At 35.9% G+C, this 10807-nt stretch overlaps 1 pseudogene; it reads left to right on the top strand.

Annotated features, from left to right (window-relative positions):
- The window catches only part of LOC132019270 (ubiquitin thioesterase OTUB1-like), a 72825-nt pseudogene extending 69595 nt beyond the window's left edge, over window positions 1-3230 (top strand).
- The last annotated feature ends 7577 nt before the right edge of the window (window positions 3231-10807 follow it).

Genomic DNA, 10807 nt, shown 5'->3' on the forward strand with positions numbered 1-10807 from the left:
TATCTAATTGTGGTTTTGATTTGTATTTCCCTGATGCTGAGTGATATGGAGCACTTTTTCATGTGTCTGTTGGCCATCTGGATGTCTTCTTTGCAGAAATGTCTGTTCATGTCCTCTGCCCATTTCTTGATTGGATTATTTGTTCTTTGGGTGTTGAGTTTGCTAAGTTCTTTATAGATTTTAGACACTAACCCTTTATCGGATATGTCATTTGCAAATATCTTTTCCCATTCTGTCAGTTATCTTTTGGTTTTGTTGTTTCTGTTGCTGTGCAAAAGCTTTTGATCTTGATAAAATCCCAATAGTTCATTTTTGTTCTTGCTTCCATTGCCTTTGGCAATGTTTCTAGGAGGATGTTGCTGTGGCTGAGGTCGAAGAGGTTGCTGCCTGTGTTCCTTTCAAAGCTTTTGATGGATTCCTTTCTCACATTGAGGTCCTTCATCCATTTTGAGTTTATTTTTGTGTGTGATGTAAGGAAATGGTCCAATTTCATTTTTCTGCATGTGGCTGTCCAATTTTCCCAACACCATTGATGGAAGAGGCTGTCTTTTTTCCATTGGACATTCTTCCCTGCTTTGTTGAAGATTAGTTGACCATAGAGTTGAGGGTCTGGATGAACTTTTAATAACTGATACAGAGGTGAGTTTTGGAATATGCTCAAGATATTATTAAATGATCTTTTTGCCCATTGGGTAAAGGTCGACATGATAGTTAAGAAAACAAATGATGAAAATAATTTCTTATGGTTATAGCCCATTGAATTTAGGTAACTGGGTAATTTGGTGGGAAAATGAAAAAAAAAAAAGAAGTAAGGACATAAGATTAAAATATGGTTTGGGGAATCAAATACACTTGGATTGAAGCAATTTAGCTCACAAATTGTTTTGAATATAGACACATAAATTATATGGGGATAGATGGTGGTGAGGATGAATAAATCAGAAAATAACTTTAAAAAGTCTGACAAAATGTCTGTAACATATTAGGCACTATATCATGTTCACTATTATTATTAGAGAATAATATTGAAATCTTACTTTTCATTTTCTTTGCATAAATAATAATGATCCCATTTAATCTAAAACATAAACTGAGTTTATGATATGTGTCTGATGCTATACTAGGTGTTAGAACTACAAAAAAGATGTGTCCTGAAATTATAGATCTAATATTGTGGTAGGAAACAAAAATGCTGCCAAATGAATTGTATTATATGTGATCAAATCAAGAACTGACTTAGGCTTATAAAATAAGACACAAATATTAGCTACGGATATAGATGGAAGTTAAGTTTCTTCCATATTTTTCTTTCAAATTATTATAAAAGCAAATCTTACATAAAATTCTTCTACACAAATATTTATTAAGAAGTAAATACAAAATGACCATATAATTTGCTCTATAGCATCAATTTTGTCTATACATCTGTTATTTTAAGAAAACAATCACACTAAATGGAAGATTCATAACTCGGAAATCAAGAACTTTCTGGAGGCAGAATTCCCATAACTGTGCCTGTAAGCACAGATAAGTTTAGGAATCTATTATCAGGAAACATCCCAGAAGGAATTAAAAAAGAGAGAGAGAGAGAGATTCTTATGTGTTGCTTTGTTCAAGAATGGGAAACTACTTTGGAGATAGTCCTCTGTTTAATCAAGAGAACTTTTCTGTAATTAATAATTAGCAGGTATATTCATAGAGATAAAGACAAATACTTCCAATAACTCTATCTTTGAATTTTCTTCTATGTTTTATTTTATTATTATTATTCATTTCAGTGGGAGAATTCAGTGATTTATCAGTTGCATATAACACCCAGTGCTCATTACATCAGGTGCTCTCCTTAACGCTAATCACACAATTGCCCAGTCCTCCCCACCCACCCCACTCCAGTAACCCTCATTTTGTTTCCTAGAGTTGAGAGTCTATCATGGTTTGCCTTCCTTTCTGTTTTCATCTTATTTTATTTTCCCATCTCTTCCCCTATGTTCATCTGTTTTGTTTCTTAAATTCCACATATGAGTGAAATAACATGGTATTTGTCTGTCTTTGATTGACAGTTTCTCTTAGCGTCCTCTAGTTCCATCCACACCATTGCAAATGGCAAGATTTCATTCTTTTTGATGGCTTCTTTATCCATTCATCTGTCCATAGATATCTCTGCTCTTTTCTTATTTTGGCTATTATAGACATTCCTGCTATAAGCATGGGGTGCATGTGTCCCTTTGAATCATTACATTTGTATCATTTCTATAAATGCTTAATTGTGCAATTGCTATTTTTAAGTTTCTGAGTAACCTCCATACTATTTTCCAAGAGTGGCTGTATCAATTGCACTCCCACCAACAGTATAAGAGGCTTCCCCTTTCTTTGCATCTTCCCCAATATCTATTGTTTCCTGAGTTATTAATTTTAGCCTTTCTGACTGGTGTGAGGTGATGTCTCATTGTGCTTTTGACTTGTATTTCCCAGATCCCAACTGATGTTTAGCATTTTTCATGTGCCTGTTGGTCATTTGTTTGTCTTCTTTGGATAAATGTCTGTTCATGTCTTCTGCCCATTTCTTGGCTGGGTTTTTGGTTTTTGAGTGTTGAGTATGATAAGTTCATAAAAATAACATTCATCAACAGGAGATCAAGGACCTCCACAAAGAATACTAGTACATCAGCAAGACCAGGCCTGACTGAAATGACATATACTGAGTTTTTGGGTTCTCCCAGTTGGAGGCACTGCTGGATGAACAGCAAGAAATTGCAGTAGTTTAAAGTGGTGTCTGCCAAAGTGACCTGGTGTCCCAGGGTTTCACTGAGTTCACACTGAGGATTTTCACAACAGTCTCATGGACTTGGTCCAGCAAGTGTAGAAGTAGATCTCCATAGCCAACCTGCTGGCCTTATTCAATGACCAGAGTACCTCAGAATACCTGGTGGTATACATGCAGCTGCTCACCTCAGGCTACCTGCAGAGGGAAAGCAATTCTTTGAGCACTTCTTAGAGTTGGGGGATGGAGGATCAAGGAGTTCTTTCAGCAGGAGGTGGAGCCTATATATGAGGAGAGTGACCACATTCACATCACTGCACTGGCCCAAGCCCTCTGTGTCTCCATCCTGGTGGAGTACATGGACCTTTACAAGGGCTGCACCACCAAACCACACATCTTTCCTGAGAGCTCCAAGCCAAAGGTATACCTCCTCTATCAGCCTGGAAACCAGAATATCCTCTACAAATAAGACTGGCCAGGCCTGCTACTGCCCTGCCTGCCCTCCCCTTTGCCAGGGCCTAGACAAGTACAGAGGACTTTTTGTGATTGCAAATGGCCATATTTTACTCCCTGTCCCTTTGCCTAGATACAACCTTCCACATTTTATTAAAGGGGGATACTGGTGATGAAAAAAAAAAAAAAGTATTAGCCTTAGTGGAAGAGTTGCACAGGCTGCAGTGGTGGTGGCAGCTCTTGCCCTCTACTCCACTCTCTAAGTTTTATGTACTAGCTCTTTGTCTAATAAGACATTTGCAAATATCTTCTCCATTCCATAAGTTGACCTTTAGTTTTGTTGACTATTTCCTTTGCTGTACAAAAGCTTTTTATCCTGAGGAAGCCTCAATAGTTCATTTTTGCTTTTGTTTTACTTTGTCTTTGGAGACAAGTATAGCAAGAAGATGCTGTGGCTGAGGTCACAGAAGTTGCTACCTGGGATCTTCTTTAGGATTTTGATGGATTACTTACTCACATTTAGGGCTTTCATCTATTTTGAGTCTATTTTTGTGTATGGTGTAAGAAAATGGTCCACTTCCATTCTTCTGCATGTGGTAGTCCAATTTTCCCAACACATTTGTTGAAGAAACTGTTTTTTTTTTTTTCCCATTAGGTATTGTTCGCTACTTGTACGCATATTAGTTGACCATAGAGTGAGAGTCCATTTCTTGGTTCTCTATTATGTTCCATTGATCAATGTGTCTGTTTTTGTGTCAGTACCATGCTGTCTTGATGATCACAGCTTTGTAAAGAACTTGAAGTCCAGATTTGTGATGCCACCAGTTTTGGTTTTCCTTTTAAAAAGTTTCTTTGGCCATTCAGGATCTTTTCTGTTCCCATACAAATTTTAGGATTATTTGTTCCAGCTCTGTGAAAAATTCTGATGGTATTTTGATAGGGATTGTATAGAATGTGTAGCTTGTATTGGGTAGCATAGACATTTTAATAATATTTGTTCTTCCAATACATTAGAATGAAATATTTTTCCACTTCTTTGTGTCTTCCTCAATTTCTTTCATGCATGTTTTAGAGTTATCAGTGTACGGATTCTTTATGTCTTTGATTAGATTTGTTCCTATGTATCTTATGTGGTTTGGTGCAATTGTAAATGGCATTGTTCTTTCTTCAGTCACATTGTTAATGTACAGAACTGCAACTGATTTCTGTGCATTGGTTTTATATCCTGCCACACTGCTGAATTGCTGTATAAGTTTTAGCAATTTTGAGGGGGAGTCTTTTGGATTTCTACATATATCATATCATCTGCGAAGAGTGGGAGTTTGACTTCTTTTCTGATTCAGATGTCTTTTATTTCTTTTTGTCGTCTCATTGTTGAGACTAGGATATCCAGTACTATGTTGATAAACACTGGTGAGAGTGAACATCTCTCCCATCTTCTTGACTTTGGGGGAAAAGCTCTCAGTTTTTCCTTGTTGAGGATGGTATTTGTGATGGGGCTTTTGTATATGGCTTTTATGATGTTGAGTTATATTTTCTCTATCCATACATGCTGGAGGGTTTTTATGAAGAAAGCTTGCTGTATTTTGCCAAATGCTGTTTGGCATTATATGAGAGGATCATATAGTTCTCGTCCTTTCTTCTATTAATGTGGTGTACCACATTGATTAATCCATTTCACGTACCATTGGATCTTATTGGCTAGTATTTTGGTGAGTATTTTAGCATCCATGTTCATGAGGAATATTGGTCTGCAATTCTCCTTTTTAGTGAGGTCTTTATTTGGTTTTGGGATCAAGGTGATGTTGGCCATGTAGAATTAATTTGGATTTTTTCTTTCCATTTCCATTTTTTTGAATATTTTTCAAACAATAGATATTAATTCTTTGAATGTTTGATAGAATTCCCTTGGGAAGCTACCTGGTCCTGGACTATTTTTTGTTGGGAGGTTTTTGATTACTGTTTCAATATCTTTGTTGGTTATGGGTCTATTCAGGTTTTCTTGTTTTCTTTATCTTCTTATTTCGATTTTGGTAGTTTAAATGTTTCTAGGAATTTATCCACTTCTTACAGATTGCTTAATTTATCTGCATATAATTGTTTGTAATATTCTCTTATAATTGTTTATATTTCTTCGGTGTTGGTTTTGATTTCTCTTCCTTCATTCATGATTTTGTTTATTTGGGTCTATTCTCTTGTCTTTTGGATAAGTCTTGCTAGGGGGTTATCAGTCTTATTAATTATTTCAAAGAACCAGCTCCTTGTTTTATTGATCTGTTCTACTGTTTTTATTTTGTTTTGTTTTAAATTAATATATCATTGATTTCCACTTTAATCTTTATTATTTCTCTTCTCCTGCTGGGTTTAGGCTCTATTTCCTCTTCTTTTTCCAGCTCCTTAAGGTGTAAGAATAGGTTGTGTATTTGAAGGTTTTCTTCTTTCTTGAGGAAGGCCTGTATTGTGTTTTCATTTTCATTTACTTAACTCTATGTATTTTTTAAAAATTCTTCTTTAATTTCCTGGTCGACCGATTCCTTCTTTTGTAAGACATTCTTTAACTTCCATATACTCATAGTCCTTCCGAATTTCCTTTCATGATTAACTTCAAGTTTCATAGATTTGTGGTCTAAAAATATGCACAATATGATTTCAATCTATTTGTATTGGTTTAGACCTGAATTATGACTCATTATGTGATCTATTCTGGAGAATGTTCCATGTGCATTCAAGAAGAATGTGTATTCTGTTGCTTTAAGATGGGATGCACTGAATATATCCATGAAGTTCATCTGGTCAGAGTGTCACTCAAAGCCCTGTTTCCTTGTTGATCATCTGCTTAGATATCCTGTCCATTGCTGTGAGTGGGATGTTAAAGTCTCTTACTATTATTATATTATTATCAATGAGTTTCTTTAATTTTGTTATTAATTGGTTTTTATATTTGGCTGCTCCCATGGTAGGGACATAACTATTGACAAATGTTAGATTTCCTGGTTGAATAGACCCCTTTATTATGATAATGTCCTTCTTCATCTCTTCTTACAGTCTTTGCTTTAAAATCTAGTTTGTCTAATATAAGGGTGGCCACTGTAGCTTTCTTTTGATGTCCATTAGCATAATACATGGTTTTCTAGCCTCTCACTTTCAATCTGGAGGCGTCTGTGTCTAAAATGCATCTCTTCTAAGTAGCATATTAATGGATTTTTTAATCCATTTTTATATCCTATGTCTTTTGATTAGAGCATTTAGTCCATTTACACTAAAAACAATTATTGAAAGATATGAATTTAGTGCCACTGTACTACCTGTAAAGTGTCTGTTCCTGTAGATTCTTTCTGTTCCTTTCTGGTCTATTTTACTTTTGGTCTCTTTCTCTGCTCAAAAGATCCCCTTTAATATTTCTTTAAGAGCTGCTTCAGTGTTCACATATTCCTATAGTTTTTGTTTGTCCTGGAAAGTCTCTCTTTCTATTCTGACTGGCAGCCTTGCTGCATAAAATATTTTGTTTGCATTTTTTTTCCCAATCTAGTGCATTGAATAAGTCATTCCAATCCTTCCTGGCCTGCCTGTCCACTGCGCACAGATTTGCTGCCAGGTTTATGTGTCTACACTTGTAGGTTAATGACTTCTTATCCTGTGGTACTTTCAGGTTTTTTTCTTTGTAATATGCAGGCTTCACTGTAATATGTCAAGGTGTTGATCTATTTTTCTTGATTTTGAGGGCGTTTCTCTGTGCCTCCTGGACTTGAATGATTCTTTCTTTTACCAGATTAGGGAAGGTCTCAGCTGTAATTGTTTAAATAAACTTTCTGCCCCTTTCATATGCTCTGCACATTCTGGAACCCCAATAATAGATATTACTTCACTTTATGAAATTGTTGACTTCCTCCATTCTATCTTCATGATTTAAGAGTTTTATTTCCCTTTTCTCTCTGGCTTCCTTATTTTCCTTCATTTTCTCTTCTATATCATTGATTCTGATTCATTCATCCTAATTTTTATGGCCTTCACTTTGGCCTGCATCTCAATAATAACATTTTTAATTTCAGCCTGTCTAGATACTAGTTCTTTCATCTCTATAATAAGGGATTCTCTAGGGTCTTCTATGCTTTTTTAAGTCCACCTAGTATCTTTACAATCATTGTTTTAAATTCTAGTTCAGAGATCTTATTTATATTCATATTGATTAAATCCCTTGTAGTTGATTACTAGCTCCTGTTCTTTCTTTGGGGTGAATTTCTTCATCTCACATTGTGTCCAGACAAGATAGGAATAAAGGAAAAGAAAAACAACTGTAATAACAAAAACTGCAGAAAGTGTTTCTAGTGTGTGCTGTGTACACTCTTCTGTTGCATTTTGACAGCTCTTTCCCTCTGGCCCATCCTCTACAGAGTTCCTCTTTGCTTATAGTGGGGAGTATTTGGACCTTTAACTAGACGTGCTTTGATTTGTCTGTTAAAATAAACGTGGAAAAGGGGAAAAAAATTAAAAGGAGAAAAATCCTGATCCAAAGCAGGAGAAAGGGAAAAGAAGAACAAAAATGCAAACAAACAGACAAACAAACAACAACAACAACAACAACAACAAAACAAAAACAAAAACAAAAACAAACTATAAGCCTGATTCCAAAGTATAAGAAAGAAGGATAAAAAGTAACAAAAGAAGAAAAGAGAGAAAAAAAAGAAGCTTGATTCAAAAAATAAGAAGAAAGCAAACCAACAAATGGACAAAAAATTGTAACCCTGATACAAAAAGATAAGAAGAAGAAGAAGAGAAGAAGAAAAGAAGAAGAAAGCCCCACCTATTTTCACCTGAAGCTGACAGTTTGAAGCATTCTTTGCTCTGTAGAATTGGTACATTTAGGGGTCTGTGTTGATCTTCTGAAGGAAAGGCCTGCTTGGCTGGCTCTCACAAGTTGAATTGTCCTCTCATAGTTGTCCTTTCCAGGTGCAGGACAATAGGGTTTAGTGTAGGGCACTCGAGCCTCCACTGGGGGGACTGATTTCTATCTGAAGTCTGAAGATGTTGGAGGGGATGGGTAGTTTGTGTTGGTGGAGGAGGGATAATATGGTGTCACCCCACACTCTTACCCAAGGGAGGGGAACCTTTGACCATCACTGTTCAGGAGGTCCTCACAGAAAAGTGAAAAATTTCCTATGTCCTGGGCTTTCATCACTTCCTTACCCTGTCTGTGCCTGGACCATCAGCATGTGTGGGACCACAGATCTCCTATATTTTATCTCTGCCTGGTTGCTGGGATTCAAAACTCCAAGTTTTAAAGGGCATGGCAAGGCACAAATCCACTCCCTTTCCACAGAGGAGAGCTTTACAGCATGCCCAGCATAGTCCTGTCCCAGAAAAGCAGCCACACAGTTTATATATGGAGGCTAAAATTTATTGTAATGCTTAATGAAACTTGAAATCAGGTTATCTTACATCTATGAATGACTCAGTATCTACCCCATTCTGTCCGAAAAAAACAGTTGCACAGAGGCTTGAATCTACTGTGGCAGATAGCAGAAAGCGGTGGCCAGGTTAATTGCAGTCTGCTTGTGTGTGTGTGTGTGTGTGTGTGTGTGTGTGTGTGTGTGTGTGTTTTACTCTGCTCGGTTCTGCCTCAGAAAAACAGCCACTGGGTGGGTCCAATGAGATCTAAGTCTATTGTGGTTCACAGTGAAAAGCTGTTAAGAGGTTTTCTGCTCTCTGCACAAACTTTTGACCCTACTGTTGAGTGCCGCTTAATGACTCCCAGCTGGCCTTTTTCCTTGGCGAGGGAAAATATGCTCTCTCAAATATACTTCTGAAAGGGTAGTGATCTCTCTGTGTGACCCAGGGGATCTCCTCAGTGCAATGTAATTTGGGATCCCTACCCCACTGTGCTCTCTCCCTCTCCCTGACTGCTCCAGGAAAAGGGTTCCATCCTATTTGTAGCTCTGAAGCTTTCTTCTCCAATCACTACTCCAAAACTTGTCAGCCATGTTCTCTCTTTCCAGCTATGCAGATTATTTTCACAGTCTTAAGATCATTTTCCTAGTTATTCAGAATAGTTGGATGTTGATCTATCTGTGTTTGAAAAATGAGGCAGTCTCAGGGTCCCTCTATTACTCCACCATATTAACCCCCCCAAAAGCCTTGAATTTTTTTTTAAAAAATCTGACTGAATACCCTTAAGCATAAAATTTTGGTGTGTATATCTCACTTTCCCTACAATATAGCTTAACTTAAATTAAAACAAATAATACAACACTTCCTAGGCTGGAGAAGTTTAAATAGATTGCCAACATCATAGTAGGCAGTTCTCTAAGTATGGAATTAATACTGGAGTGTTACAACTGACTAAGCTGATTAAGTTTTATCTTACAAAACTAAGATAATCTGTTTTATTATTCAAATATTACAGCTAAATAATAAAATTGAGATTTGGGAAATTAACCTCTGCAAATCACACATTTGTTAAACTGTATGAACTGAGTGTCTACATGTGATCTTTCAAAATCTCACTGTCTCATTAAATCACTCTATAAAGAGACATTAACATTGAACACTTTTTGCATCCTCCTATATTTCTTCATTCTACTGCATTCTAAAAGTCATGTTCATACAAATATATTTTGGATAAAGAGGTTCGTTAAGTTATTATTTTTTGAGGTTCACCAAATTATTAAGCAAGATTATACAAACAATAAAATATAATTTACAGCTAAATAGTTTTGTTAACAGTTGTATATTTAAAAGTACTTTCTAAAATTTGGAATCATCTGGTCTATTGTCTTGATTCTAGTAAGTAATTGCTTCAGCAAGAAAGACAATTCTAGGACACCTCAGTGGCTTAGTCATTAAACATCTGCCTTTGGCTCAGGTAATAGTCCTAGGGCCCTCAGCTGGAAAGCAACTTCTCTCTCTCTGCCTCCTGTTTGTGCTCTCTCTCACTCTCATGCAAATAAATAAAATCTCTAAAAAAGAAAGACAATTCTAATATCAGAATTCTAGATTCCCTTAAGCCATTTCAAGAATGTCCTTCTGATAGCATTTAGTTAAAGTTCCTTAGGTTTGTCTACATAAAATATTTTAATCCTTTTTCCATTAGATATTTTTGCTATTATGTTGTATAGACTTTTATAATGTAGAATTCAAAATCCTAAATCTCACATATTTAAATAAAGCTAGATTTAAATAAATAAACAGATACAATATTTTAAGAGTAGAAAAACCTGAGGAAGAAAATAACCTATTAGCACAAGATTTATACTATTCAAAATAATGAAAAAATTATAAGTGCCTTAGAAAATTATAGGAATATTGTGTATCAGTGTTATCCTAATCTTTAAACCAGTAGAGACATTTTACATTTTAATTGCTAACCTCATCACAATCATTTGCTGAACCTTGTCAATCTCTGCCTCTCGGCTTATAAAACAAACCCTTGCTCCATTCATCTATATCTCACTAAACTTATGCCATCTGTGAGAACAAAAGAAAACTAGTTTTGCTATATGCAATTTAGGTTAGTTTTTGGTGGACAGTAACTACCTCTAAATGGTTTTGTGGTGGATTGCTATTCTACAATGTGAAAAGAAGATGTAATGAAAGCAG

Source organism: Mustela nigripes, chromosome 1, assembly GCF_022355385.1.
Source record: "Mustela nigripes isolate SB6536 chromosome 1, MUSNIG.SB6536, whole genome shotgun sequence".
NCBI classification, from domain to species: Eukaryota; Metazoa; Chordata; class Mammalia; order Carnivora; family Mustelidae; genus Mustela; species Mustela nigripes.